Source organism: Rhipicephalus sanguineus, chromosome 4 (genome assembly GCF_013339695.2).
Source record: "Rhipicephalus sanguineus isolate Rsan-2018 chromosome 4, BIME_Rsan_1.4, whole genome shotgun sequence".
Classification (NCBI taxonomy): Eukaryota; Metazoa; Arthropoda; class Arachnida; order Ixodida; family Ixodidae; genus Rhipicephalus; species Rhipicephalus sanguineus.
Window position 1 is genome coordinate 168002668 of NC_051179.1, and position 27107 is coordinate 168029774.

A 27107-nucleotide genomic window follows, 5' to 3' on the forward strand; every position below is an offset into this window, starting at 1 on the left:
GAAACCACAAGAGAATACAGTGATGCAGGCAAAGCTGTGCTGATAGCGACATCGAGAGACGGCGCGTCACAACTTCCACGTTTCGCTCGGCCAGCGAGGCGGAGTTCAATGTAGATGAGCCGGAACACACCAAAGGACATCTGGCCACACGAGTGGATATAAGGCTCGCTGCCTTTATTTCTGTCGTTTTTTACTAAGAGAGCCAAGTGCACAATAAATGAATCTGAGAAAGACGCAGTTTTTGCTACTCACAATATGGGCGGGCTGCTCCAAAAATTTTCTCCCAGTGTGCTCATGTCAGCAACATCCCTCAAGTCTACATTTCGGCTAAAATCTATATATCCCACTATCCTTGGTATTCATTAGTAAAACTTTGATGTGGCTCTTATAGAATGGAATATTTCACTTGGGCTTGAATTAGCTCGTAAAACAAGCCTAAATTGCAGCGAATGAACCATATTGCAGATTAACACTGTCTCCATGCTTCCATCGCAGCCCTCCTATGTTGCATGGGCGTAATGGCGATGACTAGACTTGTAGAGCCAGTGCTCCTTCCAGGCAAAATGCGTGCCATTCTGAATTCTCGGCAACGTTTTCTCGCTCTTGGCTTTCATTGAAGGCCTTCAAAAAATGTTTCTGCTCTGCTCCTTCTGCTTGGCTCGTTTTATGCCGCGCCGTTCCTGATCACTTCTTCTTCATTGAATTGATCGGTGCCAAATATCTTCATTTCAGTTGTATTTAGCTATATATCAAATATACCATCTTTGAGCGAAAGAAGGGCATTATACATTAGCGTAAAACTAGAAAATAACCTTTAAAAGGCAAGAAAGAAACAGACAAATCGCCCTCTTACTCTTTATGTTCCTTCACTTTATTAAATTCAGCTCTCCGCAGGACATTGGCATTACGACTTGCACGCCTTAACCTTGCCAGTCGAGCTTAAAATGCCGTATTTCTCTCGTTATACGCGGAGTTTCGACGTTTTCCTTTTTTTTTCTTTTGCGGGGCATATGTTTCAGCACATTCCCTAACAAGGTTTTCAAAATAAGGCATCAGGCTGTTCACATCACCCGTATAGCTAATTTAAAGAAAAAATCATGGCTCATTCCTGTGGCATAAAAATCGGTATAACACGAAAGTAAAACGTGTCTTCACAGATTAGTTGAGCGTTTGTTGTGCATTCTTTCGCCCCGAGGGCGAAGGAATGAATGCTATTGCAACAAGTTGTAATCTCTCGCGAAGAACGGCAAGCAGCTCGAAACATGCAACGCGCTGCTCAAGCAGAAAGGACGCACGGAACGAACATACACAGGATGAGCGCGAATTAACAATTGTCACAGCTCGACAGTTAAAGCGCGCTGGTCAAATAAAAAGGAGGACGCACTAAACGAACGCACAAGTATACACAGGATGAGCGCGAACTGTCACAGATTTAACTTATTGGTTTTCGAGCGGCGCGCTCCTTTAGGAGAAGCGGCCGCTGCAGTGAGCGAAGTGACCGTGCTGTCTGTAACTTCAACACAAACTTGCGGTGAGAGCGCAAGACATAAAAGATAAGTGCGCGCGCACGACCGACCACGCCCTATAGAGGCGCACCCTCATCTCAACACGTGGGGCGACGGCCTTTAAAGTGAGCCCTTCGAGCCCTTCGCGCCATCTAGCTAGTGATAACGAAAACACGCTCATGTACCACCTATATCTGAGTACCGCCACCGGCAAATGGTGTATATATATAGCACGCCGTTAGCATGACGAAGGACGTGCCATCTGTGGCGGAGACGTTTCGCTCTGCGGACTCGGGATCGAGGGGTTGTAAGTTCGACTCCCGGTGGCAGAACTTTTTCTTCTAGTTTTTTATCTTAGTCTCTATATTTTACAACGTCATATCCGTGACGGAAATGCGTCAGTGGAGCCGTGGTGGACGCAGGCATAAACACTTTCGTGTTAATATATGAAAGGCGCTGCATCAGGTGTCAATTATAGACTCTTAATCAGCGAGGCTACAGTACCGGAAACTTGTGTAATCGTAGCGACGTTTTGGAGCTGTGCAAGAGAGAGATTAATACACCTTTGTGATCAGAAATACCACTAATGACTTGAGGTATGAAGCCCCTTGTATAAAGTAGGACACTTACAAAAACGCGGCCTAGTATAGCAGAGTCGCTTGTAGCATAAATGACAACTTGTTTTAGCCCTAACTTTAAAGAAAAATTAACCAACTTTTTACAAAGTGGTAGGTCGCGACCGAGAGAGGAGAATGACGGCCATAAAATACCAGGCAGATTGAAGTCAACCATACAAATTCAGTGTCCTGTAGAAAAACCCTTTTGGTGCATCAAACTATTAAGTAATAGCTTATCTGGTAATGAACAGGTGGGGGGAGGAAGGGGCGATAAATTACACCAATAGTTAGAGCAGCGTTTTTCATATGAACCTCACACCAGACAGTTTCAATATATGATAGTTACTGCAATACAAAAAAAAAATAAATCAGAGCTCAAGAAGATGGCAACGCCACCACCTCTGTCATGTTGTCATCAGTCCGAACAAAATTGAGCCCTGGTGGAATAATTTCAGAACCATAAATATTACTGTGCAGTCAGGTTTCTGTAACACCAGTAATATGAACACAATAACTGGGGAGCAAGCGTACAAAATCGGGGTGTTTTTTAGTAAGATTACCGGTATTGAATATTCAATGTGCAGATGTCATCTTGTTCACCATGATTCGGTCATTTGGTATTCTTAGATGAAAGATTGCCATTGCGACTGTTTAGAGGACATCACTAATGAGATGTAAATATAATCCCAGTCATACCACTCACTATTTACAGATATAACATCATACCTCAAGTGTACAGTAGAACCATTTTTCCTAAAGACTGCAGTGGCGTCCCATAATTTTTGACAATAATTCATACATCTTCTGAAAAGTCCTCTCTCATTGGCATTTTGAGACCTTTAGTTTAAAGCCATTTTTTAGAACTGTGTGATTTTTTTCACGCAAGTCAAGAAGTTTAAAAACGACCGTGCAGTGTTTATTACCATGATATCTACGAATCCTGTGGAACCGTTTGATAAGCGCAAGCTGAACCTCAAGTGTGTCTCAAAAAAATTTTGTGGTGCTGGCCTGCGAAGAATCGCCATTTTCATCTTGCGATTCCTGCACTCCAATGAAATAATGCTGTTTCTCCGTGATAAATTCTGTAAATCATCATTTCGAGAAGAAAGCCTATTGACTGTAGAAGTCGTGTTCCAATTTGACAACGCAGAGTGTCGCAAGGTGAAACATTATGCATAGATGGCGTTTGCTCGAGAACCGATAAGCGCGTTTCCATAGTCTCGAACTGGGAGTTGACTGAGTTACACTTTTCCGCGACATCCTCTTCAATTTCCTTCTGGCCAGGGAGCAAATATTTCTGAAGCACAGCATTGATTGTCGGGATCAACGCTTGTATTACGAGTAGCTTCTGTTTGTTTTGGACTAGGAGAACCTCTTCTTGATTGAAGTGCTGATTGAGCCAAATTAGCCAGAACTAACTTTAAGATAGCGCCGGGTTCAACTCAGCATCGCCACTTAATAAGAGGCCTCTCCACCTTACACTCTCTCAGCAATCAGGTCATGGCGTCGGGGAACGAGATTCTGCGGACGCGCGATGCACCCGCGTGGCGTGCTCCAACAATAGTTCGGGACGAGTAACAGGAACAGCAACTACAGTGAATTCATGGTGTGCTCTACTTGCAAGGACGCGTTAACAACGGGCAAGGTGCCCGTGGTGAACGCAACTTTAAGTCGACCCATGCGCTGCTCCGCATCCCCACATGGTTTCCTTTAGTGGGAGATGGTGTAATTTTTTTTAGAAGTATCCTTTTTCTCTTTTTTTTTTCTTTCTTCACAAACACTACTGCCGCACAATTCCTGGCCGATCCACCGTGGTGGGTTGAGCCATTCCCCTAGGAACCAACCGACCAACCGATCAAGGCGTTAGTGTCTTCTGTTCGCGTTGCACAGCGACACTGGCGGAGGTGCTGGACCGCTTCGTGCCTGATGCTCCACACTCCACCTGGAAGCCGTGCATCCAGCCCAAACGCACTAACACCTATTGCGACTCCCGTGCATCGCTTCATTCGGCGGTTGCGAGGCCTCGCTCCAGAGCTTACGCCTTCGCGGGAGCCTTCTCTCAGGCGCCGCTTACCTCTACCAATGGCCAACGCCAGCCCGCAACAGCTGCCCCACGGCAGCTCTCTTCCGAACCCATCCCAGGTAACACTCTTCCAACCATCGGTGCCCGATCGCTTACGTGCTGGCGCCCATGAAGACGTTGACTACTGGCTTGAGCACTATGAAAGTGTTGCCAAGAACAATCAGTGGTCTGATCAGCAGTAGCTTTCCCGCGCCTATTTCGACCTTCACGACAGTGCTGGTACTTGGTACGAGAACAGAGAAGCCAGTCTGTCAACATGGAGCCACTTCCGACAGCAGTTCATCGATACCTTCGCCAGCGTCGATCGACCCGACCGTGCTCAGCAGCTATTGGAGCTATGGTTTCAAAAACCAAATGAAACCATCGCGATGTTCGCCAATGATATGACTCGTCCCTCTCGCCGAGCTAACCCGTGCATGACTGATGATAAGAAGTTGAGCTACCTCATCCGCGATGTCAATGAGAAGCTTTTCGCCGGGCTTCTGCGAAAATTTGAAAAACCATGTCATAATCTTGTGTTTTATCTATGTGACCAGATAGTTTAATGCATGCGTTTGTTTGATTTGTCCCTTGGTCATTATAAATGCTTTATCCGTTCTAGGGTTTTGACATCTGCGACAATGCGTTGCTTCTTTTTTGTGGCTCTGCGCATCTTCATTCTGCTACCAGTCCAAGGTGAGTGCCATTCATAATGCTGCACATGTTTGTGCCTTGGGACCAACGGGGCAAGAGTAGCGCTGCCACTAAACCTTCGATAATGGCACGCTCGTTTATCTGCTAAAAATTACCTTTAGTAGCCTTACAAAACCATTTTGTCGCACGTTACTAGTCTTCCTTCTAGAGCGTCAATTTTACACTGCCCATAGGTATTAGTTCGTTGGTTGAAAGAATTAAATAGCCTCATTTATTACCAAGGACCATTATTTACTTCCATGTGTTTAACTACTTCTGTGCGCTCGCATGTCCAATTTGGATATGATTATGACTTGAGCAAGAACCGGTGCACTGCTCAAGACTGAACGATGTGTGAAATTCGCATTCGAGAGTTTGTTTATTCTTTGAGGATCGAATCATAAATATTCCGCATGTCGTGATCTTTAAGTTATGAAAACCACGCCACTCACATATAGTCCTGTCTTTGTTGCTCTTTTAATGATGTCTGTTCTCCAGGCTCGCCAAGTTTTCTAAATGCAGCTTGACGCAGACTGGCATTATGAAACTCGTTATTGCATTCAGGAGCGCATATGGTCGAATCACTGAGTGTACTTATCGAAGGAGTGCTTATGAAACGTCTATAAGAACATCACGGTAGTGCCCATAGTGGTTGGCTCTAGCGGCGACAGCAGAGTTTGGACATCGGCTTTGGATGTGAAATTCCGTTCAGACCTTTCATCGGTCCTGGCCACAAGGTTACGAGGCCAATTTGCTCGTTTGTTCTTCCGATCCCAAGACTAAGGCATTTTAACCCTAGCATATTGCACTGGATGTCACTATCTGTGCAGTGTGGTGACGTATAGTTGAATTTGTCTCAAAGGAGGCCTGCAACACTTTTCCATGTAATCGCTTAATGGCGTCACCAAAAGCGCTTAAGGCCGCATGAATCGATTGCCGCAAACATTTTTAGAATCCGTCAAGTACGAACGGAGTTATAGGGATTTGTCGCACGCTTCAAGCGCTTTCTCTCTCCTCTCGTACCAGCGAGCGCACTGAAAGCTACGCATGGAGGGGGAGGACAAAGGGGAAACAAGGTGTGTCGCTTCGTCAGCGCGAGTCACGACCTTGCGCACGTTTTTTTGTTCTTCGAACGCGCGGCTTTTATTCAGTGTGATCATGAGCGCGCGCGCGGGCACGTGGTGGCATCCGGCGGTGACCACGGTAACTATGCAGCTAACGATGCTCAAATAAGCCAATAACCGTGAAGTTTAGGTTTGTGGCACAGTCATTTGGGTTTATGGCATCATTTGTCGGGAGAAAACGCAGCCATTCCTGCTTACTGTGAGAAATACCTGTAAATTCCCGCCCGCGTGGTGTGCTATAATGTTTCTTTCGTGCGTTCTCAGGAGCCTCGACTACCGATCGACAGCGCTTTCTGACCATGCTGAAAGCGTATTGCAGGGCCCCTTTAACGATGCAAATACCTTAAATGCATACCTTTTCGCGGTCTTGCCATGCACGGCTGTAACTGCTGAATAATAACGGTTATAGTGGGCGTGTGTTGAGCTGCTAGAATCACATCAGCTGCAATGATATTCACTTGAAATTCGAAGTTCATTCACTTCAGGAACATTTGGATTGATCACCGCTTGCGCCTTTGAGCTGCCAAAATTGTTTCACCCTCGCTCTCTACCACCCGGTTAGCCTGTCTTGCTGCATTTGCAAACTGTCGCGAAGTGATTTTGCTTCTTTCACTTGCGGCATACATTTTACAAGGTCGGCATGCGTCTGTTCTGTGCTCACGACTACCACTACAATAGGTCATTTTGGGATAGTAGGTTCTTTTACATTCATGAAGCCCTCCTTGATTTCATGTTGGTGCGGCGGACGAGTTGACTTACAGGATGCATGCTATCGCTTCATGGTGGCGTGTTCAAGTTAAATGCTTGTATGTGAACATTTGTTGCTCAATGGGCTCGAGGCACTTTTTTCAATGTTGTCTATTTTTGTATCGTTTTGTCCAACTTTAGCACGCCTTCTCAAGCCCTCTTTTCGTAAATGGCACAGACGTTCTGGTAACGGAGGATATTCTGTTCTTCGTCCCGTAACCACCACATTGCGCTACATTTGAGCTTCAAAACTGTTACGAAACTCTCCAACAGTCCTCAGGAAAGTTGCGACTGCTGAACAGGCAAGCACTATTCGCTTTTCTGGAATGTGTTGTGCCTTATGATATCAAGGACGTCAGAATAATTACGAGGAAAAATATACTCCCTATAGACGTATTTCACGTGAATGCTCTCGGATCACTTCAACAAGTCACTGAGCTAGGCGGCATGAAAGGGCGTTCCCTTTATACTGATGGACAGTGCATCCATAGCCGGTGTGATACACGACATAGACATCGTGATTCCCGAAGCAGACTTGCCTACCCTCATTAAACCAACAAATGAGCGTATTGTCATCACAGAAGTAAGCCGTCGTCGGAAGACGCGCTGTGTAAAACTGGTCTTCAAATGAGATTGTATGCCATCCCATGTCGAAGTCGGACATTTCCGACATCCCGTTCGGCCGTTCGTACAGAAGCCACTTCAGTCTCACCAGTGATTTAAGCTAGGACACATCAAGGGTGTGTACTCGAACTCGCTAATGTGCCCTCGGTGCGCAGAACCTCACTCGGAAAAGACCTGCCGTTCCACGATTCTTAAATGCGGCAACTGTAATGGCTCACATGCTGCCTCGTCGAAAGACTGCCCTCAAATCAAGAAGGAGCGCGTGGTGCCTAAGCAAATGGCCAGAGACGATTCGACCCACAGGAAGGCTGCCGAAACGGTCCGGCGTCGGCACCGGCGTCGGCGGCATCGTTCGACTTCAAAGAAGGCGCAAGCTCCCTCTACCGCTGCACCACTCACTCAAGCCGCAAAAGGACCGATCAGCTCAAGGAAGACTGCGGAGTGGAATCTACCTGCAGAGGAATGGCCGGTACTTTCTTGCCGTCCCCTTGCCGTGGAGCCTCAGAAGATCGCGCCCACTCAAAAGTCTTCACCGAACGCTGGTGACGCACCTAGATGCGATCGACAAGTCATTTCTATGCTTCGTTCCTCATGGACGCCATCCGAGGGATGTTATTGGACATGGGGACAACGTCTGCTCGAAACGATCTCAAAGTACTGGACGCCTTAAGCCCAGTGCTCAAATCTCTCGAGTAGAAACATGGCTAACGTTCACCCTCCTTTCCGAGAAGAAGTCAAGGCAGCGTCCATCATCCAGTGGAACGCCAGAGGACTAGCATCGCGCCTTTCAGACTTTCGTCAGTTTGTGCACTCTAACATGTTCCCAGTCATCATAATTTGTGAGACCAACTTATCGAAGCCAGTAAGACTGTCGGGGTACGAAGCTGTCATGTCCCCAACAAATGGAGCATGCAGCAAAGTCCTCGTTTATGTTCGTCGGGAACTCACTTATGTGTTACATCCAATTTCGCCTCATGATGGCAATCAATATGTATGCATGACAATTAAGAAGAACAAACTCATGTTCACTCTGATAGGCATTTATATATCGCCTTCAAGTAATTTTGACACAAAAATATTAGATAGTATCTTGGCCGTGTGTCCAGCTCCATGGGTCAACATAGGAGACTTCAATGCACATCATATGGCATGGGGAAGTACGAGGACAAATGCAAGAGGGCGCCGATTAGCAAGTTTCGCTCACAATCATGACCTCACCCTCATGAACGACGGCAGCCCCACTTTTCTTCGAGGTGTGACATATGGCAGCTGCCTTCATCTTGATTTCGTTTCCAACTCGTTCGCCAGGTGTGCTAATTGGTTTTCGGATATTGAGACACACGGGAGTGACCATATTGCCACTTTTGTTCACATCAAAGGGATGTCCAGATCTGGTCACAGAATGCCGTTCGAAGAATTGACTAGACCATTTTTAAGTCTGACATGTAAGATGCTTGCCAAGCGGGTCTAAGCACTGGGCTAGAGCAAGTAATCAAGTGCACAATGCAAGATGCCACGCGCACGATACCGATTACATCCAGGCGGAACGATTTTGATGCCGAATTGTAAAGACTGCGAGCGGTTCGCCGCCGTGCGGAACGCAGATATCGGCGCACAAAATCCGTCCACGACCTTAGAACAGCTAGAAGAATGCGAAAGAAGATTCGGCGTCGTATGGACAAGTTAGCCTCCGAACGTTGAAGAAAGTTTTGTCAGACACTAGACCCCCGCAAGCTCCTCTCTCTCCATATGGAGAACGGTGCGTGGTCTGCGCTGCATTCCTGAACAGCGTTTTCCGTTCAAGGCGCTTGTGCTCTTCCGAAAGCGGCGAGACATTGATGTCACAGAAGACTTTTGCGCGAGGATAGCAGACCAAGTAGTTCGTCCAGGTGCTCTGGCCGGAAGTGACGCCCCTCATTCCCGTGACGGCCGCATGGACCTTCCATTTACAATGGAGGGGCTTGAGGCGGCACTAGCCCTATGCAGGCGTTCTTCATCACGGGGCCCAGATGGCACATCATATCGAGCCCTGTGCAACCAGGGTGAGACTGCGCGGGGAGAGCTGCTACGTCTGTACAACGCATCCTGGCAAGAGGGCAGTGTTCCTGACGAGTGGAAGACAAGCCGTTTGGTACCACTTCTGACGCAAGGCAAGTCCCCACTTGAACTTGCCTCATACCGCCCTATCGCAAAGGCCAGCTGTGTGGGAAAGATAATGGAACGTATGATCCTTAAGTACGGTGGCAAATTAGGTTAGTTGGAACATACTCAACATGTTCAGCGCGAAACAGGAACAGGAAAACACAAGGAAGTGCACGACACAAGCGCTGTCTAACAACTGAAAGTTTACTGGAAGAAACTGAAAGTTTACTGGAAAAAAAACAAAAAGTCTTATCCCCCACCAGGCATGTAATCACGTATGCTGTTGATATGTAATCTCAGCTTCTGTGAGAGCGATTGAAGGCTGGCTCACGCATCTGTCTATTGCTTTTAAAATTTCAAACGCTTCAGCGATTTCACGCGTGCGCTGGTCCCTGTGCCTCATCATCACAGCGGTTTTGTTTAGCTCGGCTGCGCAACCGCACTGCCGGCAATGGAGGGAAAGATGCGTAGATGGTGTGCCTTTCTAAAGTAGCACGCTAGCCCTCTGAAAGGCACACCATATACGAATTTTTTATTTACACATCTAAATTTACATATCTTATTTACATATCTAAATGCACATTTAACCATTGCTCAAATGACGGGGAGTTGTAGCTTCACAGTGGCATCAAACGAAGGGCTTTTCAATCCTCCACAAACTGCTGCATTTGTGGAGAGGCTATTACCGATGTTTTATTTCACGTTAATGCCCATTGTCAATGCTCACTTTTTTTTATTTATTTATTTATTTATTTAAATAATCTCAATGCCATTGCGGCGTTACAGAGAGGAGTGGTTACAGGTTAAAGATCGCAGTCTTGAATGATGCATGATCAGGGTTGCTGGCGATGGAGGCAGGAATGTGGTTCCATTCGGATGAAGTCTTCGGCACGAAGGAGTGGAAGTATATGTTGGTATGGCAGAATGGCACATGGACTTTGAAGTTATGGTCGATGCGAGATGAAACGTAAGAAGGTGGCGAGAACAATGTGCGTTTTATTTCAGGATTCATGAAAAAAATTTTGTGGAAGAGACATAGGCGGGCCTGCTTCCTCCTGTTAGAAAGGGTAGGAAGGTCTAGCGAAGTTTTAATTGATGAGATGCTAGCAGTACGGGAGTAATTAGCGACAATTAAGCGAGCTGAGCGATTTTGGATGGCTTCCAGTGCATTAATAAGTAAACAAGAATGAGGATCCCAGATTGATGAGGCGTACTCGAGTTTAGATCTGACTAGTGTTTTTTAAAGAAGTTTTAATGAAACAGGTGCTAATGAAAAGTTACGGCGCAAGAAGCCGAGAGTGCGGTTAGCATTGTTAATCACATAACTGATATGATTATTCCATGTTAAATTGTTATCTACGTGAACACCTAGATATTTGTAAATATTGACAGACGACAACTGAAAATTAGAAATTGAATGCTATGTGAACCGTGCACAGTGACACATTTAGAAAAACTTATACAAGGGGGAGAGGGGGCGCCTGGATAGAATATGCGCACGAAGAGTAAGGGCGTAGGCTGGAAGAGCGCCGTCATCCCATTCCGCATAAAGTTTACTGTGGGCGTGCTAACGTGCCTTTTGTGTTGACAACACCGGTTATAAATGACGGCTGCAGGGCTCCCATTCTTGTGCTGGACAGAGCTAGTATATTTGGATACTTTTATGAAGGAGATGCATTTTTTAAACGTTTCAAGCTTGCATACTTAATCGCACTTCTGTGTTGACGATATGGTTGCAACTGCTCGATTCCGATGCCTAATTTCGGGATTTGTCTCTGAAATTTCGGTGCATAGACACTCGGGTGATCGAGAGAGAGAATTTATTTACAGAAAGGCAGAGAAGTCAGCCTCAGCTGCAGTTTGCTCTGGCCTGCTACTCAACACTGGGGAGGGGGTACAGGGGAGCGCAAGTCACTGTGATGACGTACGAAGATACTACCCGAATTGACTATTCTATATGGGTGCGCTGGCATAATTAATCTTAGTCATATTAGCACTCACACACGTCTTTGCATGAAAGATAGGGTGTGCGTGCACGACTGCTTAAGGAATGATGAAATAGCCTTGCAGAGGTGTACGCGGGCGATAGCAACGCAATGCCAACCTATCCTTAGTTCTTGTTTTAAAGGGACCGACAAATGAGATGAAATGAGATGACTCCACTGATGCAAAGATTGTCGTCGCATTGGCTCAAACCAACCCTGTTTTTTTCGCGAGATGCGGATTTATATTTTTATTTCCCTATTGAAATTCGCGAAAAATGATCTGTGGCGCGTCTGGCGCCAACAACATGAACGATCCGATGTACTCGGCCGCGTGACCGTTGATTGCTGTATGCGGTAGACGATTTTTCTGTTGGTATTAAAATATTGTTCGTTTCGTTATATTAAAAGGTAGTACTCCATAGAAATGTACATATAGGCTTGCGTTAGTAGTATGCATTAAAGTGGCGCTGCCTTCGCGTGACGTAATGATCCCATGCTCGTCAGCGCGTCTTGAGCAACTTTTCAGCGTGATCCTGCAACCGTGCACGCAGTTTCCAGGTCGCTAAGATTTTGGAGCGAGTTTTGCTACCTACACTTTCTCTCAGAAATGAAACGCGCTGTTACTGGGCGCGGCCGCGCATAAGCGTAGTGACGTTTTTGATGCCTTGGCTTGGCTCGTGCATCGAGAGAGTAACGACACCGGGGCAAGCCACCCATGACACAGGCGCAGGCAACCTTGGACGCATGCACACACATCCTGGTACAAATACAGGGAACAACTCATTGTAACATCTCATTGTAACAGCTTGTCATTTTCAAAAATAGTCGAAAAGCTCTCAATAAAGGTGGTTAAGCATAGTTACAGGAGCTCCTACGAAAGCAGAACAACGATAGCTTTCACAAATCGCGAGACGGGCTGGTGGCATCGCTCTCAATTCTCAGCGTTGCTGGAGGAAAGCTACGTCCGTGTTTAGAGCCTTTCAGATCGAAAAATAAGGCTCGTAAAATTACCACGTGCTTTTCGCATTAACTACTGCAGCTACAAACACTGGGAAGGGTGAGCTTGCTGTCGCGCCGTAAAAGTATGGGTCGAGAAAAATCAATTGTCGGTCCCTTTAAAGTAACAAAAATAGAAGGATAGTACAAAGAACTCAAAAATACGGCTTCTTAGCTCGAGATATATGTTGGTATGTTCAAATATAAAGGAGTGCATATGTGGCAGGAATTCTGATAGAAGAAAATCAATCTTTAAAAAAAAAAGCGAGAATGTTCTCAGAAAATGAAATTTATATAGTCTTTGCATGACTGAACAGTATCACATCGGGAAGTCGTAGTTTGTTCGCTATAGGGAAGCTTTTATGTGATCAATTTGACTGGTAGAACAATAGAAGGTGCTTCGCATCAAGAAACTACCTAATTTTCTTTGTCACTTTCAGTTTTAATTGCCAGTAGCAAGCAATATTCGACACGTTCTGGATGGTGGTCTAAATTATTGGTGTACGTATTTTTCCTTAAAGGTTACTTTAATACAAGTGACACTTGTGACATTGATCTCAACGTTGACGAGTACAGAAATGTAAGTATGCCTAAATAAATAAACGTGAAACTCTCCCGACCTCTCCCAATATTGCAGTCAATATTAATTGCTCGGTTTTACGTGCGGAAACTACGATATGTTTAAAGGCACGCCATAGTGGAAGGCTCCAGAAATTTCGACCACCTCGACTTTTTTAACGTGAACCTATTACTGCATAGGCCTCTCCGATTCGATCGCATCCATCGAAGTGCTACCGCCGAGGTCGGTATCGAACCCACATATTTCTGGTCAGCAGACGAGCAGCGCAACCACTATGCCGCCACGTCGACAATACTACAGTCATGAGCTGGTCTATTGAAAAAAATATTAATTTGCTGCAATTTCTATTTAACCGCATACGCCTGTTCTCTGTTGGTTTTTCGATGCACGACACACTGAGGGGCGCAAGAAATCGAAAACGGAAGCGCTCCAGCAACTGAAGTTTATTGAAAATCCTTCCTACATTTATACAAGCCAACTTGCACCATGTAACGCATGCTATCGCACCATCGAGTTTCGGACCAACAAATGTTTTTGTGATAAAGCGACACCCGCCGCGGTGATCTAGTGATTAGGTGCTCGACTGATGACTAAGGTCGCAGGATTGGATCCCGGCTGCGGCGGCCGCATTTCGCTGAAGGTGAAATGCTAGGGGCCCGCGTACTTCGTTTAGATGCACGTTAAAAAAAACCCAGTTGGGAGAAATTTCCGGGGCCTTCCACTACGGCGTCCCTCATAATAAAACGGGGGTTTTGGACGTTAAAGCCTAATAATTAGTATTATCTCCAAAATGAACTTTGGGTGAACGGTGCGAGGATGGGAGCATAAAGTAAGGGGACAAAGACACACGAGCGCAGACTATATTAATAATTGTAAACCACGATATGGTTATGAGAGAGAGATGAAACTTTATTTTTGTCCCAGCTGGGGTCAAAGGAGGCGGGGGCACGCGCTGAGCAGCATAGACTCACACTGCTCGGACGTGGTTATCAGGCAGGATTTTTGGGCACTAAAAAAGTTCGTTTTAGGTGCCAAAAACAGGCAAGCAAAACAATGTTTTAGGCTTACAAAATCGTAAATATACGCACAATAAATTTTCACATAAATGCGAATAATTTCAAACGAATACGTGCGCGACCTCTATCTACGACAGGAAAACAAATGTTATTGCTTAAGGTGGCACAAAGAAGCCAACATTTGAACATAGCGTGCTTTGTCCCGCACGGTTCGCACTCCCGTGTTCTGCACAGTGAGTCAAGTGTTCACTGTCGAATCAACACACTCCTTCGTGTCTTTCCGGTATGACTGAGAAGTGCAGAGCAGGAGCAGACAGCCAGATTGCTAAAAGACCAGAAGGGAGGGATTCCTCCTATTGGCCGAGTCGAATTGCGTAGAGCCATTTTCTTCCCCGGCAGTGAACCACTGGCGTAGCCAGGTGGTTGGGGGGGGGGGGGGGGGGGATTCAACCTCCCCTCCCCGAAACTTTGCTGTTTTGCGTGTGTGTATATACAGGCACAAAGGCATGCGCCAACTTATATAAAGTATGGTTGTCCCCCATCCCCCCACCCTGAAAAACATTTCTGGCTACGCTACTACAGTGAACACCTTAAAAAGTAAATTACAAACAAAACATAAGCTGCGCGCACATTACATTTTGCTTTCTTTTTCTGCTCTTCGCTCTCCTTTCCGCTGAAGGCTCTCCGCGGTCTCGCATTCGCCAACCGGTCGGGCCATGTCAGCGCGGCGGCGTATGCTCGCCGGCATGTCCCGATTCACTGCTGCTAGCGGTCGTTGGTTGGTTGAACTAGAGGACTAGGTTGAACCCCAGAGTGCCCAACAGTCAATCTTACGCGGTAACATGAATAACGGTCTCAAACAGCACCCAGGAGCGAAACTTGAGGCTAAATTGCGTTCATATAAGCGCCAATTTTGAAAATTGGCATTTATAGGCATTTGTAAGCATTTAGGCACGAACGCAAAAATAGGCATTTATAGGCACTATAAAAACACTATAAAAGCCCTTCTTAACCTCTAATTCATGCTCATATATCAAAATGGCGCGATAGGAGCGCAATGAACAAAATGGCATTTGCCTAAAATCCGGTCTCTAGTTATCATAAATGCAGGGTTGGCGCCGTGCTTGATGGTGCGTGTCGCTGCGGGACATACCGAGATAATGTACGCTAGGTCGGCGCGGGCCGCCCCGCAAGCTTTGCATTTTAAGCTGCTTGGCAAATGCGACTGGATGTGGGGAATATTCGAGTCTGTAATAGTCGCCATGTTGTCGACTGGTGCTTATTTAGTGACATATCAGGTGGTGGGTACTTCAGTCTTGCCCTGCGGTAATACATGAGAATTTCACCATACGTGATCATTCTGTCTTTCGCGTGACTGCCCCAGGACTCCACTTCCTCGTCCTCAGCCTGTTGGGCTCGTCGGGAGGGTAGCTGCTCTGATGACGGGTGACGCGCTCGGTGGACGATTTCTCGGGACGGCGTCGTGAGCGGCTTCGTTCCCGGCAAGGCCCAAATGTGCCGGCGCCCAGAATAAATTAGCGACGACGAGATGGGGATGTGCTTGCGAGTAGGCTGTTTGCTTGCGGTGAGATGAGGCCCCTGGTGAAGTTGCCGACAGATGTCTTGCTGTCACTAACAATGCAAGAGGCGGTAGTCGTTGCGTAGGCTAAAGCGATGGCAGCTTCTTCGCCCTCGTCGGGTATTGGGGTGAGTAAGTAGCTGGTGGTGGGGAAGACGTCGTATCGGAGGGCTTCGGAAATTTCGACATCTGGGGTCCTTTAATGTGCACCTAAATCTAAGCACACGGGCCTCTAGCTTTTGCGCCTACGTAGAAATCAGCGTAATTTAGAGCACTTGGTTGAGCACTTAACTTATAATTGCATAATTTTATAAACACGCAAGTGGACTGACGTTGGGCAACACTGGCGCACTTGCGAGCCATGACGTAACAAGATTCCGGCGAACAATCTTTTTCCGGGGTCAGCTGCACGTGCAGTCAAGCTATTTCAGCTTTCTTCAGATTGGCAGTGAAATTGAACGATTTGCGGGGGCTTAGACTTTGGTAGAAGACTACAGCTCCGCTCCATGACGTCTCACACGGCATGGAAAAACGGCGGTCACCGATGGTGGGCGGAGTTTGTAGCCAGCGACTTCAATGGCTTATTTTGCATTGAAATGTGCTTTTAGGGTTCATTGTTAGTATGTGAATAGTCTCAGTAGATCACCTACTTCTAGTTTGCGCTGAAAATTGCAAGTTGGTCGGTGACCGCGTCATGGCACCTTAAAACGTCTGTGCTAGTATTGGAATCACGTTTTCCCAGAATATTTTGGAATGTTTACATGTCGTCCGCACTGCAGCTAATCAAAACTTAGTGATAGTGTAGCGGATATAACCTTCACCTACACGAAGCTCCATTCACAGGCTAACGTACACTGTAAAAAATGCCTCATGGCGATGTGGTGGAGAAATTTCTGTCATTGAAAAGCTGACGAACTCTGACAAATGGAGACGCCGTTCTACGGCCTCCGCTAACATGTGACAGTTTTCCGTTATTGAAAAATCCTCGCAGAATCTCCTTAGGCAGTTGCCTAACTGATGCGCAAGCGCTGCAATTTACTCTTGATAGAGGCCCTCTCTGTAACGGCGTATTCGTTCCATTGGCACGGCGTCTTTCATTTTCTCTCTCTAGCACTCGGGCGCGTGCCGTAAGACAACGTATGGAACGCTGTCCCATGACAAGCGCATCCCGCGTCCACAGAAACACGTCTTTGGCATCTAAGTTTCGCAGTTTAAATTTTTCTGATGTCTACAGTCCTTCCTTTCGGTTTTACGCCCAGTCCTGCAGAGGGCCTCCATTTTAATTTCAGAAAATTCAACAAAGCCTTCATAGAGAGCGTTATCTCGCTACATTTGTTCTGCACGGCGGGTAAAACGCATTCATGTAGGCCACGATGTAGGACGCACATCTTCATATTTCTGATGAATGAATGTGTAGCGTATGGGATAGTAATAATAGGTGGGGTTTAATGTCCCAAAATCACGATATGATTATGAGGGACGCCGTAGTGGAAGGCTCCGGAAATTTCGACCATCTGGGGTTCTTGAACGTGCACCTAAATCCAAGTACACGGGCCTCAAACATTTTCGCCTCCAGCGAAAATGCAGCCGCCGCGGCCGGGATTCCATCCCGCGCCCTTCGGGTCAGCAATCGAGTGCCATAACCACTAGATCACCGTGGCGGGGCAGCGTAGGGGATCCGATCTATTTAGCCCGATAGCGTTAAACCGCTCGTTTCGCAGAACTTCCGGTGTCGGTGTCGGCGGCAGCGTCTTTGATTGTGAGCGATAAATCAGCGTTGAGTCGGCTTCCAAAAGCTTACGTACTTAAAAACGGAGACATTGTAGTATGGTTGTCATACACTCCATTTTCCGTTATCGAAGAACAACAGTTTGAAGGAAAACTGGCACTCTAGTGTAGCCTCCATAAAGTAGCTACACGAGTTTTGTTGGTACAGTTATGCATATAAGGACTGAACACTTCATTGGGCGAACTTGCGCCAAGAAAGAACGGAAGTAACACATTCAGTGCAATGATAGCCCCTACCACAGTCATCGGTAATCTGATCAAGGGTATAGCGCGTCGGCATTTATACATGTGGCATCGAAGATTCAGCCTTATCGTTGCTGACCGGGTTCCAGAATGAACTCTATTGTTCGCGTTGTACGCGCAATCTTATCGGAAGATACTAAAATACTCGGGAAGTTTTTCAGAAATTCGGGCGCGGTTTGCGCAAGGCGGTGGTTACACATGTAACAGGCTGGTTACATAAAAACAGAAAAAGAACCGCGCGTGGCATTGTGCCCCCATGTATAAGTGTCGTCCTGGTGCTTAAAAAGCAGGAAATGGAGGGGAAGAAATAAAGCTAGCTTGGCAGTAGCAGTGCCAAGTCTGAAATAAGTGCGGAGCTGGGCGGCATTCCTTGTTTCTCTTTATATTTTTCTCTTTCTTTCTTCCTCTCTTTTTCTCTGTTTTCTCTATCTCTTTCTGACTGTGTTTATTCCTATTCCTTTATTTCTGTCTACATATAGTTATTTCTTTTTCTGTCTTTGATCTCTTTCTGTATGTCTATTTTTCGCTTCACCTTTTTTAACACGAGTGTTTTATGCCGCGGTCCACCAAGACTTTCGTGACGTATTTCCGTTACTGAATACGCCAACAAAACGAGCGCCATCTCATGGCCAAGAAAAAAACTAAGCAAAAATTCCGTTCCCAGGAGTCCAACCCATTACCTCTCGTACCACTAAGATTGCTGGCGGGCGTTTAGCTCACTGAGCTACCGCCAAACACATAACGGAGATCACATGAACGCGCCTTTTATCTTTCACACATTCCTTTCACAATGCTCTTGAATGGATGGATGGATGAATGAATGGATGGATGGATGGATGGATGGATGGATGGATGGATGGATGGATGGATGGATGGATGGATGGATGGATGGATGGATGCTATGAGCGTCCCCTTTACAACGGGGTGGTGAGACGTGTGCCGCCAGGCTCGAAAAAAGAAAAGACGCTTTCTCTCTCTATTACTCCCTTCCACTTATTTCTATATTTTTTTCTGTCCAGACCCAAACGAGATCTCTAGGTTGGTACTCCATGTTGCCTCATCGAAGATTGTAGTGACGGCTCCCGACCCTCTGCTGGTTCTTGATACGCAGGCGGGCAAGCTTTCCAGCTTCTTTGGCGCGCTGCAAGTAGGTAGCAACGTCGAGATTTTCTTCATCGGTGATATTTGGCAGCAGAGCCTCCAGCATCATTGCAGGGTTCGTTCCGTAGAACTTGTACGGCAGGTTCTGCGTCGTTTCTTGCATGGTCATTTTGTATGCGAAGGTCACATACTGAAGGATGGCGTCCCACATCTTGTGTTGGACGTCGACGTACATGGCCAGCATCATGGCGATAGGTCCTATTTAGACGCTTGGTGAGGCTATTGGTCTGTGGATGGTAGGCGGTTGTCCAAAGGAGGCTTGCTTGACTCTTTCTCAAAATTGCCTCAATTAGATTCAAATAAAGGCCGTACGTCTTTCGGTGATGACGACCTCGAGGGCGGCGTGACGCAGGACGATGTTCTCAACGAAGAACTTGGCTACCTCCGCGACACTGCCTTTGGGCAGGGCCCTTGTTTTCGCGTAGCGGATGAGGAAGTCGGAAGCTATGACGATCCATTTATTTCCGGAAGTCGATGATGGGAACGGCCCCAGTAAGTCCATCCAGATTTGTTGAAACTGTCGGCGATGTGGCTCGACAAGCTGCACAAGCCCGGCTTTCCTAGTCGGCGGTGTCTTCCGTCGCTGACAGTCTCGGCAAGTCCTCGTGTAATGGGAGATGTCGGCAGCGAGGGGAGGCCACTAGTAGTTTTCTTGTATCCTCGCGAACGTGCGGCAAAATCCGAGGTTTCCAATCGTCAAGTGATCACGCAGTGCTTTCAGAGACTCTGGACGTAATTCAGAAGGTACTTCGAGGAGACGATTGACTCGAATAGGCGAGAAGTTCTTCTTTAGGAGAACGCCGTCTCGCAAGAAAAGCGACGCAAGTGTTCGCTTGAATACTTTTAGAACAACGGCGGTCTTGCCCTCGAGATGTTTCACAAAACCTCCAAGCTCCGGGTCGGCTCACTGTCGTTCAGCGAAGTCGTCGGAACTTATGGTTCCCAGGAAACAGTGAACCTCCTGGTCGTGCTGCGTCAGCAGGTCAACTAGGGTGCGAGACAGGTAGTAGGCGTCGGAATGCTTTCGTCCAGACTTGCAAACGACGGTAATATAGAAGCAAAGTTTGAGAATGGGCTATTTGGTAATCCATCTTCAACGATCAGTGCAGAACGGACAAGCGACAGCGCTCGTCTATGTTCCCTTTCTTGTCCCTTGTCCGTTCTCCGCTGATTGTTGAGGAAGGTAATAGAGAACTCTTGAATTCTCAGAATTCACAGTGCGAAGGGTCCTTCATGTTTGCTAGCCAACAAAAGGCGTGGTGGTCGCTCACAACACTGAAGGGCCTGCCATAGAGGTAAGGGCGAAACTTTGATGTAGCCTAGCTGATGGCAAGGCACTCTTTTCCTTAGAATAACACAGAGATTAGCTAGTTCTTAAGTATTCATTCTAAAAAGACAGGGCATAAACACAGATACAAGAAAGAAGTCACTACGCCACAAACGCCGACTAACAACTAAAGATACGCACAATGGCGGAAAAAGAAGAACGAAAACTTATCTGCGCATGCCCATGCGTTAGGCGAATTTATCAATCCGACACGCATGGGGTTCTACATGAAAGATAACTGTTAAAGCATTTGATTTCATCTTTATGCGAGTTAATCGAATCAGAATGAAGTAATGCGCCTGATGGTTGAGGCATGGCACTTTGAGAAGAGTGGTAGCGCATGCGTGAGACAACCGTCGATTAACTTGCATAAAGATGAAATCAAATGCTTTAAAAGTTATCTTTTTTTTAAATAAAAACACGTGCGATGCCCCGCCGTCGGAACGCTTGCCCAACTTCGCTGGTTTTAGATGCGAAATCATCTTATGCTCGGTAAAGTGTCTGTTCTGCGGCGTCCGCGCCCATACTGCGCATGCGCCAACTCTCCCCACTCCCCTCGCGCGAGGTGGAGAGAGGAGGTGGCGTGAGCGCTGCCTCTGCTCCGTTTCTCCTCTCCCGTTTCTTTCTCTCCGCCACAGCTGTGCGCTCGTATATAATGCGGCGCGCGCTCGCTCCCGTTGCACTCTCCTTCGCAACGGCGCTATAGACGCTCGCGAAGGTGAACGTAAATGGCAACGCCGGCAAGCGTTGCACTCTCCATCGCGACGGCAGTATAGACGCTCGCGAAGCTGAGCGTAAACGGCAACGCCGTCGAGTGTTGCACTCTACATCGCAACGCAGCTATGGACGCTCGCGAAGCTGAACGTAAACGGCAACGCCGGCATCCGTTGCACTCTCCTTCGCAACGGCGCTATGGACGCTCGCGAAGCTGAGCGTAAACGGCAACACCGGCAACCGTTGCACTCTCCTTCGCAACGGTGCTATTGACGCTCGCGAAGCTGAACGCAAACGGCTACACTGGCAACTGTTGCACTCTCCTTCGCAATGGCGCTATGGACGCTCGCGAAGGTGAACGTAAACGGCAATGCCGGCAAGCGTTGCACTCTCCATCGCAACGGCGCTATGGACGCTCGCGAAGCTGAACGTAAACGGCGACACCGGCATCCGTTGCACTCTCTTTCGCAACGGCGCTATGGACTTCGCGTAGCTGAACGTAAACGGCTACGCCGGCAACTGTTGCACTCTCCATCGCAACGGCGCTATGGACGCTCGCGAAGCTCAACGTAAACGTCTACGCCGGCAACTGCTGCACTCTCCTTCGCAACGGCGCTATGGACGCTCGCGAAGGTGAACGTAAACGGCAATGCCGGCAAGCGTTGCACTCTCCATCGCAACGGCGCTATGGAGGCTGGCAACGCCGAACGTAAACGACAATTACGGCAAGCGAATCTCGAAGCTGCGAGGCTGCGAAAGCGCGCGTTCGTTGTGCTTCCGTCCTTCTCTCTCTGTGCAACGGTGTGCGAAACGCCATCAACACCATAAATATCGGCGCTAGTTGCAGCGGCGGCGTCACAGCCGCGGAGCAGAGGAAAGCTCGGGAAGACGAACGTAAATGCCAGCGTCGGCAAGCGGTAATTCAAACGCCTCGAGAACCACCGTCTCATAGGTCGCATAGGAGAAACGAAAAGTCGATGCGCACCCCCGCGATGCTTTCGCATCCCTCCGTGGTTTCCCGTATGGGGAGATGATGTGTAATTTTTCCTCTTCACAAAGAGTTGGAAGACCTCTAAATATTTCAAAATTAGCGATGGAGCTTCATTTTTCAAAGTTATCAATGAATCAATCACAATGAGAGCTGTTTGGAGCGGCAGACCCATTGGGGTGGTTTTATTCGTTAAGGAAAAAGTGTAAATTATCCAGGGCTGAGCAGAGATATTCAGCCAAGTAATCCGGAATACAGATGTCGAGACATGTGTGCTGGAAGCGTAATATTCAGATAATTAGAAACATTTCTTTTGAGGTAACGAGTTATTTCATGGATAGTTTTGCAAAAACACGAGGAAACTATCCCGGAATACAGAAAGCGGAATACAGATACTGGTATACTTATTATTTCATTGACGCTTATGCTCCACAATGATTAAGTGCAGCATAATATTGTGGATGATGACGCAGAGCATTGAACATGCAAGTCAAGCGTATCGCTCGATTCACAAACGAAGTCCAGTGAATTAAGAAAAAGAATACATTTATTTTACACGCAAGATCTGTCCCGCTCAGAAAGTAGTTGCGTTAATTTCACTTAAACAACAGCAGCTTGTCAAATTGGCTTTCTCCTAGATAGCGTTGGTTCGGTCTCAACACAATACTCGCGAACTCGCTAAATGGCTGGCCGCCTGGAAAAGGTTAGAGGCGCTGCACCGGTGTTGAGACACAGCCACTTCCATCGGCAGTGGCCGACAATACTGCCTCTGCGATTCTGCCATCAGCGACTTCGGGCTCTTTTCCCATGGACTTGTCTGCGCATGTGGGGAACCCTTCGCGTCCTCCCTGTGTCTCCAACTGGCGGCGCGCCTACGCTTGGCTTAGCACAAAAGTCTTCCTTTCGATCTTGGAAACACGTCACTGCATTTGCGACAAAAAAAACTATATAGTTACCAGCGTCCTGAACGGTATCTAGATATAGTTGATACATGCTAAATATATTTCACTACTAAGGTACAAGTACATTCTTCTTATTGGAGGGAAACAGCGCGAAAGGCGTTACACCAGGCAGAGAAGGACACTGTGTCCTTCTCTGCCTGGTCTTTCGTCTTTCGCGCTGTTTCCCTCCAATATGTCGTACCAACTCGCCCAAGCAACCACTTTAGCTACATACTTCTAATGCATCTCAATACTGAAATTCAGAAACTCAAAAAGTATCTTTAAAATAATATCGCGAAACTGTCCACGCCTGAAGTTATCCCATCTATCAAACTATTTTAGGCTCGGTTTTCAACATGAGAAGCAACGGACAAATAATTAAATTATGCGCACTTCATAATTCCGCCGCATGCTCACAGTGTGAGTGAAGTGGGGAACAGCAGAGTGCACTACAAGAAACTCGATTATCGTTCTGCAGGAGGACTGTTTAACTCTGGCGCAACAGCACCTTTCGAGGATGCGTATTCATGTAAATGCGGCTCCCGCCGTCGCGACAGGCGGCCTGCTAACTAAACTGAGTAATTTGTGTGCGCACTCATACACCTGTGAGCTGTGGCTTGCATAACTGAAAAAACTATTGGCTTCACCTCGGGCACGAATAAACACAGATAGCACGGATAATACCTTGCGACCTGAGGATGCTGCAATGATGATGATTATAATAATAATAATAATAATAATAATAATAATAATAATAATAATAATAATAATAATAATAATAATAATAATAATAATAATAATTACGCAGATAAAGCCACTGTGCAGTGTCTCTCTAACGTAAGGGACCGCGTAAATGCAGCACATGCGGCCGAAGAACACTCTGACAATGCAAGATCATCGTTTTCTAAATAAACACAGCAACTTCAGTGAACAGTGAGCTAGAGTGAACTTCAAACCGCGCTTGATAACGACTAAAGAACACGACACTGTGAGGCGCTGCGGCGCCACTCGTGAAGAGCGCGAGAAAGGGCTGGATTGCTCGAGCAGCGAGACGCTGCGAGGCAGCAAGCCAGGAACAGCTGACTGAAGGAGCGATCGTGGCGGCTACCGGCTGTTGCGGTGCCCGTGCTCTTTGTGGGTGGACCGCCTGTGCGAGGACACGACCATGCTTGTGGTCATGGTCGGTGCCTGTGGTCGAGCCGGCGGTGATGTATTCGGGGGTCTGCCCATAGGACCGAGGAGCAGCCAGGACTCAGGGAGTCACGAGCCGGAGTTGATAACAGGAACGTTCATTTTACATGACGTTTTGGTAGCGTGTCGTAGCGTCGTCTAGCGACGTTGCGTCGCGTCGACGTAGCCTCGACGTAGCCTCGTAGCGTAGCATGCTTGGAGCGTCTCGACGCTCGCGTTATAAAGCCTGGGCCTTCCCAGGATTCCCTGTTGGAGAAAACAGTCAAGTCCAGGACAGTCCAATTAACAAGTTTTCTTTATCTCCGCCCCCAAAGGGGAAAGGTCAAGCACCGCCTCCTTCCCACACCAGGAAATAGAGAAGCGGCATGCCCAGTTCAACGGATGGTGCCCGCGAGGTGAGCAAAAGACACAATAGGGCACCACACACACAATGAAGGGATCACGGCGGCACACATTCCTGAAAACTGGCCGTGTTGTCAGGTGGGTTGTCAGGTGCAGTCGTTCCTTGCCTCGATAGCGCCGTCGGCGCATCGGACGGCCAGCTCCTAGTCGGGTCACACAGCCACAAAGGAACCATACACACAATAAACGGATCACTGCGACGCACATTCCTGAAAACTGTCCGTGATGTCAGGTGTGTCGACAGTTGCAACTCTTTCCTTGCCTCGATGCGTCGCCGGTGCAGGTGACGGCCAGCTGCCGGTCGGGTCACCAAGTCGCAGACACCGCATCCTGTGGGAGAGGTGCCCGATGAGCAATCTCCGGCGCTCGGCTAATTGTCCGGTGCATCTCGCAGAAAGCTGCCTGGATTTCAAATAATTCATTCTCAGGCCATAAAAGCGTCAAACTCAACCAAGCGTGCCCAAGGCGACTGACGAGGTGTACTGAAGGCCTTGAAGGGTTCAGGACACAATTGCAGTGTCGTCGCTGCATCTGGTGCGTTTCGGGGAACGTTGAGGTCGAAGAAAGCAGGGCTGATGCCGTCGTACCATTCCGACGATCCAACGGCGCCAAGCCCTGAAGTCCGATCATAACAGCGGCTACATGGCGCACTGAGCCCCGAGAAGCTGCGACGAGCTGGGCCAGCCTACAGGTGTTCGCGGGCACTGCCAAACAGTTGGTCTGTGCCAGGGCTGGGCAAAGATACTTTGAAATATTATCGCGATATGGTACAAACTTTGAAATTTTATTGCGATACGATACAAGATACTCGGGCAAGAAGTACTTGAGATACAGATACAAGATACTTCAAGAATTATTGTATCCGATACGATGCTTCCCAATTGTATCTTGAAATACTTCGATACATTATCCAATTCGCTATTATAGACCCGTATAATGAAGCAGCAAGGACCTATGTAACAAAGATTACATGAAAATTTCTCAACTGCGACGAACATTGTTTAATTTTATTGAAATACGTGTTTGTATCCCCAAAGTTCTGTCTTTCTTGCTCAAAGCATGCTAGTTTCATTCCGAGGCAACTCCTTTGGGATATGTTTGGCTGCTTAACACGACAGCTTTTTGTACGCTGTTCTGTCAGTGGTTTTTGCTTGGCACTTTTGTAATTGATGCGTGTCGCTGCTCTACTTGGCGACCAGATAGCGCGTTGCCATCTACTTGCAAGAACGTCATGAAGAAGTCTCCGCACGATGGCGCAAATGCTGCTGTGCAGTTTTACCTTGTCCGTAAGCGTATTACCGTTTCCGTAATACGGCATCAACCGACAGGTGCAGAGCAGTAACAAGGCTGGCAGCAATATTCTTTTGTAGTGCATAGTGTGAAGACATTAACTACAGAGTCAGCACTCACTATTCACTGAGGAGATGAGCCTGCAATAATTTTTCATTTTCTACTTATCTGCTGGCGCAAAGCGTTCCTTAGCGATGTATTCACTAACGTGCAATCTTTTACCATTTCGTCTCCGACAGGGCTTATGCAGGCCAGGAACGTCTCATACGTATCCTAGTGACAGAAAACGTCACAGTATATCACTGCTATTCACACTATTGCCACTTCTAGCTCTGCTTACCTGTTGATTTGCAAGAATAAAAAAAAAAAAAACTAAAAACTTTACAGTGACCTAGAAAAGGAAACCAAATAATTTTCAGTCAAATAGCAGGGCGGTTCCGTATTCATCAATCACAGTGAATAAGTATAGAGGTTGTTTCACATAAATAGAACCAAATATCTAAAAAAACAAGTTGTTAACCGCGACTGAATGAAACCAACAGCACATGGTTTACCGTCATGTGTTCTCTTTGTAGTATTTTTTCCTGGTTAATTGGTTAATAACCAAGGGCAATTATGCAACCTTTTTAACATTCACTTTAGGGCCAAGTGCGCTTTGTCACGTCATAGAGCGCACTTAAAACGACCGACCACTCTTCTTTTTTTTTGCGACATACATGCTGCGTGGTGAATATATTCTGGCTTTTGAACAACGCCCTCGAAAAATGAAAGCAAACCACGTGACTGCGCTCGCGCGCTACCATACTGCAGCGCTCTCAAATGTTCTTCGAGCGAAACACCCGGTGCGCGGACCGTCATCCTATGGCTTTTCAGGGACGATGGCGTTTGCTTGCCGTTTGCGGCAGCCACAAATGTGGACGCAGTGGGGAGACGATGCCTTGAGCAGCGGCCGCTCATTTCGCCATGGTGCACGCGCCGGTTGTTGCACTCGAAGCACGTTTCAGAGCCCTCCTGCAGGCTGCACGGTAGCGCACGAGGGCATTAACGTGGTCATATTTCTCCTGATTTATTTAAACGCCGGAAAATGTCACTACGCAGCGCGTACGTTTCCACAAAAAAATTGAATCGGTCGTTTTGGAATGCCTTCAACAACGTAACAAAACGCACTTTGCCATAAAGTGAATATAAGAAATGTTACATAATTCATCTTAGTTAATTAACAAATTAAGCGATATACCCTAAGCAGAGCGACATGATGGTAAACCATGTCGTTGATTTTATTCGGTTGAGGTTAACCACTCACTTGTAAATATTTGGTTCCAGTGACGTGAAACGCCCTGTATAAACACAATACAGGCGGAAGCCCTAAAAGCTATGACAATAAAGCATGAT

The 27107-nt window shown here is 47.1% G+C and overlaps 1 long non-coding RNA gene across 1 annotated transcript in view; it reads left to right on the forward strand.

Moving 5' to 3' along the window:
* The window catches only part of LOC119390886 (uncharacterized), a 38765-nt gene that overhangs the window by 648 nt on the left and 11010 nt on the right, over positions 1–27107 (forward strand). Inside the window, exons 2-3 of the long non-coding RNA XR_005183520.2 lie at positions 4807–4880; positions 13017–13075. This is a non-coding gene — a long non-coding RNA (uncharacterized LOC119390886). The remainder of the gene's footprint in view (positions 1–4806; positions 4881–13016; positions 13076–27107) is intronic.